General features: G+C 29.5%; 1 pseudogene; it reads left to right on the top strand.

Moving 5' to 3' along the window:
- Positions 1 to 2,175: 2,175 nt before the first annotated feature.
- On the top strand, positions 2,176 to 8,829 carry LOC129304537 (alpha-glucosidase-like; annotated as a pseudogene).
- Positions 8,830 to 12,105: the final 3,276 nt, after the last annotated feature.

Here is a 12,105-nt window from a genome sequence, read left to right as displayed (position 1 = left end):
AAATAAACATATAACATCAAGTCTTCTTTTGATCTTCATGTTCTTGGATGTTTTTTCACGTTGTTAATATATATGATTTGCTCAAGTAACAAACACCTTTATCTTGATTTTATAATAATCAAAACACATGGTTTAACAACTCCTCTTCCCTCCTTATAGAAATTTTCATAAATAAATAAAACATATCAAACACAATCTTTACAAGACAGCTAGAAATTCTACATACCTAAACAAACAAATACAGCTAATCTTGCCTCATCCTCTCTTCTGTCATATTGCATTTCCTGAAATCATTCCTTTCCACATAACTTTTACCAAAATTTTTACAAGGTTTTTTTTTTGTAGTTTTCAAGGTCCTTTATGATTTTTTGAATCAATTAACAATCAAATTAATATATATTTAATGAAGGAACAACATAGCTCCATTTTTTAATACTTGGGGGAAAACATTATGCCACCCTTGATTTGAGAATGCTTAGCACTCTTGAAAAAAAGTTGAAGGACAAATCAACACTTCAACCTTTTATTAAAAAATATAATATCTTTTTAATTACTTACTAATGTTTCTAACATTGGTGATCCGATAAGTATCGGTTAGCCTATCAAATTAAAATGATTGATTAAAATGATATTTTCATCTTTATATAGGCAAGAAATAACATTAATATATTTGGATATAATAATAATTTAGGAGACTTAATCATTAATATTAATTTTCTTAAAAGGTCTTTTTTTTGTAATTGTTTAGATTTTTGTATAATTTTTTTTTGTTTTTCTCTATAATTTTTAGGGTCATCCTTTGTAATTTTTTAAAATCAATTAAATGTAAAATTAATGAATATTTAACAAGGGACATATATAGGCACATTAATTATTGCTTCATTTTTCAATGCGTGAGAGGCAAAATTGCATCACCTTTTTATTTGAGGGTGTCCAACCCTAAAAAAATTGAACGGCAAATTATCATTTAAACCCTACTTTATAACTTGGTTACAATTTGATTCTAAATAATTAAATAATTTTCTCAAAGTATATAATCCATTGGATTAAACAATGTGGACTTGAGTCAAAAATCAAATGGAGTAAATGTAAATGATTGACTTTCCAAAAATAAAAAGGGAGAATAATAATTAGGTCCCAAAACATTAAGTTAATGATGGATAGTTTCCAATAAAATTTTTTGAAAAATAAGTTAAAATTTTTAATAATAGTAAATTTTGAAATTTTAATTGTAAATAAGTACTCAAGTATTAAATATGATCATTAAATTGTAATGAGATTTTTAATTTGTAATTATTTGAATTAATAATTTTTAATTTATTTTTAAAAAATTTGGGAAAATGACAATAAATTTTCTTTAAATTATATAAATGACAATCTAATCTTTTGAAATGTCATAACTCTAATGAAGTTTTTAAGGATTTCTATGTTAATAAATTTTAAAATAAAATAATCATTTTACCCTTATTGAAAATAACAAACTCCAATCATAACTTTTATTTAAAAAATTACATTTTTTGTTTTATAAATTGTAAGAGTTGAAGAAGAAATTATAACTTATTAAGTGTAATTTTTATTATTAAAAAACAAGCCTCAATTACAAACTTTGCTTAAGGAATAACAACTTTTATTTTATAAATAGCAAGAATTGAACAAAAAATTATAATTTATCAAGTATAATTTCTATTATTAAAAAATTAAGTTTTCAAAATAACAAACTCTATTTATAACTTTTATTTAAAAAATTATAACTTTTATTTAAGGAATTACAAAAGTTGAACAAAAAATTACAATTTATTAATAAGGGTAAAATAATTTTTTTCAATTTAAAATTTGTTAACAAAAAAGTTCCTAAAGACTTCATTAAAATTATGATATTTTAAGAAATTAAATCATTATTTATATCATATGGTGGAATTTTATTATTATTTTTCTAACAAATTTCGTCAAAAACTTATCTGTAAATCTTCCATGTAAAAAGTCATATAAACTTACCAATAAGCCCTCATTAGCCAATGGCTGCGATGGGGCGTGAGAGTAGACCAAAGCCCACTCCGACCAAAGGCTTCGTCCTCTTGCCCTTTATCAGCTTCATATTCTGCTTCGCCGGGCCATCTTCTTCTTCGTCAAGTTTTTACAGACAAGACAGAGAAGCAGAAGCTGTGGACTATGGCTACACCGTTCGAAGTGTGACCTCTGATTTCTTCTCACGGAAATCCCTCAGCGCCAGTCTTGGCCTCATTAAGCCTTCATCTCTATATGGACCTGATATTCCTCGTCTCTCCCTTACGGCCAGGTAACACAACTGCATTTATTTAATTTATTTTTCTGAAAAAAAAGGAATATTTATTCGTTTATTTTAATTTCTTCTTTTGAAAGTGGGTCCTTTTCTTTCTCTCTTTCTTTCTTTCTTCTTCTTCTTCTTCTTCTTCTAAATAAATCCATGGAAAATGATCCGTGTGGGGAGTTGACAAGTGCGTTTACAGTACAAAAGGTTTATATACCCATTAGGTGAAATATAAAAAATTTAAAATCTAAATTATCATTGTCGGAACATTTATTTTTTTTTCCTAAATACATGATCAAAAATAATAATAATTTTTTTATTTTCTTCATTAATTCCTGCAAGCGGTGGTAAAAAGGTGTCTTTAAAAAAAAATTATTGTATGGATCTAGTTGTCTTACATACTCTGTTAAATAAAAATATAACATGTCATATAATTATAAATATAAATTGATTCTATTATTGATGATGACATAAAAAAACAAGAAATTAAACAGAAACTTTAGTTTAAAAATAAAATGATTAAAAATAATGATGTATAAATTTTTATTTGATCCAACCGGTGGAAGATCACATGGTGCATTGAATTACAGAAGAATTTCAGTTCATCAATAAAACACCTCCTTTTTGCCGGACAAGTATATATATAAAAATTCAGAGCTTTTTGATTTTTCTGGTGTTGTTAATGTTAATATTTAATTGTTTTAGCGGGCAGAAAAGTTAGATTTTGTTTGGTTAATTACATAAAAGGATTTTATAGATTTTAGATATTTTTTTAATTGTAAATTATTTATAAAAATTGTAAATAGTATTATTTTTATAAAATTAATTAAAATTATTGATTTATTGATGTGTAAATAATTTTATTTTGACCTGAATGATATGTGAACAGTGGGAGATCATGCTAACTCTTTTGATAATGTTATAACTGTTTACTTACTATGTTGAGTGCATCGCATTTTTTGAGCTAAAAAAAAGATAAATTTCATTAAGATAAGAAGTTATTTAATTTGGGATAGTTATCCAAAAACACTCATTTATTCATTTAATATTAACTGTTGTCGTAACAAATATTTATGAAAATTTAATAATAAATTATTCATGAAAGGTACCCGATGCCACTATAGTAATGTCTTCAAAAATTTTAGTCAGTAGGATATGGATAGTGATCATGTGATTATGTCCAACTTTTTAATTTAAAAATAATCTTAGTAACGTTTTTTAATTCATTAGGTAGGGGGAGATCTTATCTTAAATAGAATGGTAACAAATCTTTGATTGAAAAAAAAAAAAGAAGGTAACAAAATCATACTCACAAGATACAAAATTAGACCCATGTACTAACATAAAAATCATATTAATGTTTATGTATTAAAATATTTTTTCTAATTAAATATGACATTTTTTATTTTTTATTAATTAATTTATTTTTTTCCATGGATTGGATTTCCAACTTTAGGTCAACATATAAGTTACTATCACAAATAAAGATATGCCAATTTTGTAAAGATTTGACCAATAAAACTATGCCCACAAGGTTGTATGTTTAGATTGAAACCAATTAGGATATTATTGAAACCAAAAGAGGTTGTGTGTTTAGATTGCAAATACGATCACCTCATTGCTGACTGATATATACATAATTTTATTAGTGCTCTTGGAATTCAAAAATGTGTTGTAAAAGGTGCTTTTAGACTCAATTCATTTGATCTAACCTTCTTATGTTAAAAAAAAAAAAACACTAACGCAAAGAGAAGAAACTGGCCCAAATTAAAACAAAATCAAATAAGATGACTAACTTTACTTCTCATAATTGTTGTACAATCAGGCCTAGGCCCAATAAAATTACAAATTTTTGGCCCAACAAAATTACTCATAAAACAAAGTACTAATGTGACAAAAAAAAAAAAACTAACAGTTTGGTTGAGTACTGTAAAAAAAGTTAATCCGCAATATCACAAAATGAACACTTAACATAATCAAAACAATTTATATTTAATTTTTATAATAAAAAATTTATATAAATAAAATTTTTTTTAATAAATCTATTTATTAATCTGAACAATTTAAATTTAATATAAATGATCAAAATTTAATATTAAAAATTTATAAAAATTGAAAAAAATTATTAAATTTACATTGTTCATAATAAATTTTGCATAGTTAATTTATAAAAAAAAATTAATATTAAATAAAAATTTTATTTATATTAAATTTAAAATTTTTAAATAAATGTATTTATTAAAAAAATTATAATTTATATAAATTTTTTATTTTATTAAATTAAAATAAAAAACATAGTTTAGTTTTTTTAAAAAAAATAAAATAAAATATAACTCCTTTGTGCAGTTGCTAGAGGTGAGGGAAGCCGAGTGCACAACATGATGAATGAGGTTGGAATTCGAACGCGGGAAAAAACAAAGTGCTTTTGGGATGCAATTCCGATGTTCCTGAGAATTCATTCTTCAATGATATGTTTTATCATTTCCAGTTGACTGTAGCTCTGAGAACAAGGATTGCTTGAGGGTAAGGATTACTGACTTTACACACGAAAGGTGGGAAATTCCCCAGCAAGTGATTCCTCGCCATTCTTATTCCCCTTCTCAACCTCTCTGCCTACAGAATTCATCTTCCCATCTCCGTCACCGTCACCGGCAACCACAATACTCCCTCACAGATCTCAACTCAGACTTCATCTTCACCCTCCATAACACCACGCCTTTTGGCTTCACACTTACACGCAAGTCCTCAAACGACGTCGTCTTCGACACCTCCCCGAACCCTGGAAACCCATCGACATTTCTCATCTTCAAAGACCAGTATCTTCAACTTTCTTCCTCGCTACCCGAAAATGGAGCCTCCTTGTATGGCCTTGGAGAGCATACCAAGAGTTCCTTCAAGATCCAACCCAATCAAACACTTACATTGTGGAATGCTGACATTGCTAGCGCCAATCTCGATCAAAACCTTTATGGGTCTCATCCATTTTATATGGAAGTTCGTTCTCCTTCGGTTGATGGGAGAGTTAAGGCTGGAACCACTCATGGGGTTTTGTTGCTCAATAGCAATGGAATGGACATAGTCTATGATGGCGATCGTATTACTTACAAAGTCATTGGAGGCATTTTTGATCTTTACTTTTTCGCCGGACCCACTCCGGAGTTGGTGATGGAGCAATACACTGAACTCATAGGTCGCCCTGCGCCGATGCCATATTGGTCCTTTGGTAACATCATATTTCACAGCTTTGTTGCTTCATTGCATGTTTGTTTGTTCTTGACTAATGTGACAGACTTGAAAAATTGTGTTCTTGTTCAGGAATGCACCCTGTACAACTCTTTACAATGACACTTAACATGTTTTGTAGTATTGTGCTCATGTTACCCTTGTACTTCTTTGGTTCTCATGCATATGTTATAATACATCAAGTCAGTATCTTAAACTTTAGTTGAATTTTATGAATTTATGTTTAATGTGCACTGGGGCAGTTTTAGATAGTCTTCTTTAAGCGAAGGTAACAACTATCTTTAGTGTGCTAATAATAATAGTAGCACCTAGGGAGAAGTTATAAGCACCCCGATGTCTTGATAATGCAAAATCTTTCACTAACATGTTGGTATAAACAGTGTTATACTGCAGCATAGAGAACATAAGTTTGCACTGTAGGATATATGTATATATATCACAAAAAAGTTTTCTGCTATGACATTACAAAAGGTTTTTATTTCTTTTATTTTCTTGCATAAATGGAGCTACCTAACTGAAGAAGATAATTAATTAACTTACACAATGTATTTTTCTTTCAGTAGAAGGATTTTGCAAGTTGAAAAGGTAGGATGCAATTGCTCAAAGTTTCTAGGCATCAGTATCTCACTTGAGAATTAAAATAGCTTGTCTATTCTTGTCATTCTAGTGTCTACTTTATATGGTTACCCAAGTTATGATATCTTTGTTGAAGGATTTCATCCATGTTGTTGGGGCTACAAGGATGCAAGTGATGTTGAGAATGTTGTTGCTAATTATGCAAAAGCACGCATACCTCTTGAAGTAATGTGGACTGATATTGATTACATGGACGGATACAAGGATTTTACTCTTGATCCCATCAACTTTCCACTCAATAAGATGAAAAAATTTGTTGACACCCTTCACCAAAATGGTCAGAAATATGTGCTGATTTTGGATCCAGGTACTTTGCTTTGAGCACTGGATATTTTTTTTCCAAAACAAAAATTAATGTTATTTTGTTTATGGGTATTTTTTGCATTGTTAATCCAAAGAAATTTTTTAAACAGGTATCAGTAGAAATAAGACATATGAAACCTTTATTAGAGGTTTGCAAGATGATGTCTACATAAAGCGTAATTGAATCAATTATTTGAGTGTAGTTTGGCCTGGGCAAGTTTACTACCCTGACTTTTTAAATCCGCATGGTGAAGCATTTTGGGAAGGGGAAATCAAATTATTTCAGAGCCTTCTTCCTTTTGATGGTCTTTGGCTTGATATGCATGAGTTATCGAATTTCATCACTTCACTTCCCATTTCGTCTTCTAACCTTGACAACCCTACTTACAAGATTAACAATGCTGGAATTCAACGACCCATAAATAATAAGACAATTCCAGCAACATATGTACACTATGGTAACATCACTGAGTATAATGTGCACAACTTGTATGGACTCTTAGAGTCCAAATCAACTAACAAGGCCTTGACATAAATAACTGGGAAAAGGCCATTCATTCTCAGTAGATCAACTTTTGTAAGCTCAGTCAAATATACAGCCTACTGGACAGGAGATAATGCTGCTACATGGAATGATTTGGCATACTCAATTCCTTCCATCTTAAATTTCGGAATCTTTGGAATTCCAATGGTCGGAGCAGATATTTGTGGTTTTATAGGGAATACAACTGAAGAACTTTGTCAGCGTTGGATCCAGGTAACATCTCTTAACCAAATCCTATCGATGTTTCATCATTTTGTTATTCTTTGAATGTTATTCTGTTTTGCCTACGGCAATAAAAGAAAGAAAAAAGATAGGAATGTTATTTGATTCATCTACATATTTCTTTTCTTTGTTTAGTTATATACAAGTAATTCTTTTATTTGGTTCATGAAGTTCATCATCATTATTATTATTATTTTTTTTTTCGGGTCGTAATATGTGGCCATGTTCATTCACTATGTATAATGCTTATGTTACAGAGTCAGTTCATACTTAACAGTCGTATTTCTTGACTATGAATAATGTCTCTATTGACTTTGAACACTGTCCTTTTATTTATAAGGTGTGCATGTGTGATTGTATCACATTTTATAAGTTTATCGATAAATTTTGTCATTTTGTCTTGTTACAGTGAGGGGCATCTTATCCTTTTGCAAGGGATCATTCAGAGAAAGGTTCAAGTCGTCAAGAGCTTTATCTCTGGGATTCAGTTGCTGCTGCAGCTAGAAAAGTGCTTGGTCTTCGCTATCGCCTTCCCCCTTACTTTTACAAATTAATGTACGAAGTGCATGTGAAAGGCGTACCCATTGCTCGACCCCTTTTCTTCTCATTCCCCGAGGATGTTACAACCTACGAAATAAACTCTCAGTTTCTACATGGCAAAGGGGTGATGGTGTCACCTATACTGAAGCCAGGAGCAATCTCTGTTGATGCTTATTTTCCTGCAGGTAACTGGTTTGACCTCTTCAACATCTCCAACTCGGTGACAGTGAAAACAGGAAAGAATGTTAGGCTCCATGCCCCACTTGATCACATTAATGTTCATGTTCGGGAGGGTAATATTTTGGCTTTGCGAGGTGAAGCGATGACGACGAAAGCTGCACGCAAGACGCCATTTCAGCTTCTGGTTGTAATCAGTGGCAGAGAAAACAGTTCTGGACAAGTATATTTGGATGATGGGGAGGACCTTGACATGGGGGGAGAGAAAGGACAGTGGACACTGGTAAGGTTATATGGTGCATCGCACGACAATAGCATTTATGTTGCATCTGCAGTCACAAATGGGAGGTTTACTTTGGATCAAAGGTGGATCATTAGTAAAGTAACCTTCTTAGGGATACCTTACGGAAAGGGATTGAGCAGTAGGTGGGAAAGGGAAGAGCTGAGCATCATGGAGGGAAAAACAAACACAAAGGAAAAGGCAATCGTGAAGAGATATTTTGACAGTTCCAAACAGTTTGTTATTGTTGAAGTTTCAGAATTGTCTTTGCTTATTGGAAAGGAATTTAAGCTTGAAATTAAGGTCTCTCAACAGGAAGTTTGATAAAAACCACGGCTATGAGGGATTTGGCTCATATAGATTAATAAAAGTTTTATGTAAATTTAGAGAGAGGGAGAGAGAGAGAGAGATGGTGAAAATAAATGGTTGATAGAGATAAGAAGTAGATGACGAAAAAATGTATGAAAATCATTATGATACATTATCTGTATTCCTGAATGCCAATAGTGTTGACAACTTATTGCAGGGAACCAGGAATAAATGAAACTGTCAGTGTGGTTACAAACCTCAAGTATATGTTCATCTAATTTACAGTAATGCTGGATGTTAGGTTTCTATTCATGATATGCTTTTTTGGTACTATCTCATTTATCAAGTCTATATCAGTAATCAAATGGATTAAGAAGTGATAACACGAATGGGTATATTTATCATGGTTGGAAAAGGAGCTCTTGCTCCAAATCAAGGCCGCTCAATCACTTATCAAAATTCAAAGAATTTTCCTATAATTGAAGGTAAAAAAAAGAATTTTCCTATAAATATTTAAGAAAATATTTTTATCCTAACGTATATAATTAGTCTCAAAAGATATTTATAAAATAATTAAAACTAAATATCATGTCCTGTTTATTTTGTGCAGTATATATATGACAAATTATGTCCAACAGATCATGTCCTGTTAATTTTGTCTGATATATATATAGATATATATATATATATATATAGTATTTGTCCAATATATATATATATATATGTATGTATGTATGTATGTATGTATATTTTCAATATATTGCAATAAAAATGTATGTTATTTCATCGGTGTTGATATCTTCCCTAGCTAAATTCATTAGAAAATTAGAATTTTAAAAAAATCTTCAAAAATAATTCTTTCAATAAGTCAATAATTTTTTAATACGCTGGCTTGTCTGCTGTCTCATTTTTTAAAAATATGCTAAATTTTTTTATAATTTGAAATTATTTTTTGAAGGCTGCATAACATTATTTTTTTAGTTTCTAGTACGCTTGCCTGCCTGCCGTCTGACTTTTTTTCCCTTGGAACTTCACAATTTGAACACGTGTACGTATATCCGAATCGAACACCCACATTTCCACTTGCATGAACGCATGGGTTTAGTGCCACTTTACCTAACGTTCCTCTGGCACTAGCTTGTCTCATCGCATCAATGCGGCAATACCGGACGCCCCTCGTCTCCTTCGCAAGTTCCTCCTCCTCCTCCTCCTCTTCCTTCTGCTCATCTGCTGTATCAAGAGCAAAACGTACGCTATCTAAATTAAATCAAGAAAGTCTAGATTTAATATTTTATTTTATATTTATTAAAATAAAAAATTACAATACTTTTAATAAATGTGGTTATTAATCTCCATCCTTTAAATTTAATATGAATAGTATAAATTTAATATTAATTTTTTCTTACACCATCTCTCTTTAAAATACAAAAAAAAGGTATTTGTAAAAAAAATTTAATGTTACTGATTTTTATAAAGTATCTTATATTTTAAATCAATATTTTTTAATGAAAAAATACCTTATATTTTAGGGAGTTTAGTTAAGGATCATTATGGAGAATTAACTTTAAATGAGTCCAAAAAAATTATGAAATTTTAATTCATTATAGGGGAGAAAAGTAAAAATAATTTTAACGGTAAAAAAATTAAAATACCTTTCACTTGTTATATAAAATTATTAATTATAAATTTTTTATTTTATTTTTATGAATATGAGTTGCAAATTACATGAATTGATATATCAATAATTATATAAGACTTCGCATTAGTTTTTTAATCATAAAAGCAGCATCGGTTGTTAAATTGCTAACTTTAGTTGTTAAATTAACAAGTAAAGTTAATAAATTAATAATTAATATTACTAAATGTTTGACAAATGAATGTAATTTATATATGATATTGATAAATTAAAAAGTAAAATTAATAAATTAACAATTAATGTTACTAAATGTTTGACAAATGAATGTAATTTACATATAATATTGATAAATTAATAAGTTCATTAAAAAAATTAATAATTAATAATTTTACATAATAAATAAAGATATTTTAATTTTTTTACTATTAAAATTTTTTAAATTTTTTTAGGTTGAATTGAAATTTTAAAATTTTAGATTCACTTAAAGTTCATTCTTTACCGTGTTACTTAATTGAAACTCTTCCTATATTTTAAACTGGAGCACGTGCTTGGGAGAAATATCATCCAATACATTTAATACTTGGCCTATCTCATCATTTCTATCAATCTACTTTCATTCAAAGATATTGACGATAGGCGCTAGCTATAGGCTATCATTTCTTTTGTTTTTTTTTTTTTCCTTTTTTCTTTTGCGAGAATGCAGCCATAAAGGCCTTCGTTTTACAATTTCCATCCTCGTAGACTCGTAGTCATCACCATTCACTGTCACTCACCAAGAAGCTCTTCACGCCCGTCAACGGCCATGAATTCTCTGCACGCGAGTAATTCAAGACTCATTTCGATTTCGCTATCCTCCGTCATCTTTTTCTTATCTCGATCTGTCTTATCTTCTTCGGCTCCGCGAAATCGATTCTTCTACTTCGTCTTCGTCGTCGTCGTCGGCTACGGTATATGGAGAATCAGCTGAAAGAGAGCAAAAGCAAAAGCAACAGGAGCTGTTGGCTATGGCTATTCCATTCGAAGTGTGAGGACTGATATCTCAGGAAAAAATCACTTGGTTGCTTCTTGATCTCATCAAATCCTCTTCTGTTTATGGACCTGATATTCCTCGTCTCTCCCTTTCGGCTAGGTATTCGATGTTCTCTTCTCTCTCTTAATTTTCTTCTTCATAGATGATGATGATGATTGATGATGATGCAGTTGGGAACCTTGGAATTGCTGTTGTGTTCTTCACGTAATTCTTCATTCTTTTCTTGTCGTTTTTTTCAAATTTTCTTCGCTTAAAAATACATTTCAACTCGAGCCGATCGGTTAAAAAAAAGTGTTCCGATAAAAAAATCTCGTGAAATACCGAAATAGAGGTCGTCAAGGATTTTCTTTGTGAATATTTTGCGCATTTTTCTTGACAATCAAAACTGCGCGGAGCATGTTCCTTAATTTATGTACCGTGTAATAAAAATAATTCCTCTCAATAAAATTCATTAAATACTAAAAAATATTTTTTAATTGAATGTTATCTTTAATAAAATAATTATTTATTTTTAAATTAACACAATATTTATATATTTATTTTTATTTAGTAGAATATTTTACATTAAAATAAATATAAAAATTTTTTTTTTGCCAACATAAAGTTTTTCTTTACTATGAACAGTTAAAAACATTAATTATATTTTAAAATATTAAAAATATCTTATATTTTTAAATATCCAACTACAAAAAAATATCTTGCAGTTTTTAGCTAAGGGAATATATTTTACAATTTTATTTTTTATTTTTAAAATAAAAATGTAAAAAAAATAAATTAAAATATTTTCAATGAAAAGATAATAAAATTTTATATAATTTTTTTATATTTACCCCTCTTTTAAGATGAGTTGTTTTACTTAGCTATTTAGAAATTAAGTGTTTTACTTTACAATAAATAT

Source organism: Prosopis cineraria, unplaced genomic scaffold, assembly GCF_029017545.1.
Source record: "Prosopis cineraria cultivar Desert tree isolate PC_DT_omini unplaced genomic scaffold, ASM2901754v1 PC3, whole genome shotgun sequence".
In the NCBI taxonomy this organism is placed as follows: Eukaryota; Viridiplantae; Streptophyta; class Magnoliopsida; order Fabales; family Fabaceae; genus Prosopis; species Prosopis cineraria.
Note: the sequence above shows the minus strand (reverse complement) of the source record. Positions and strands in the feature narration are given on the sequence as shown.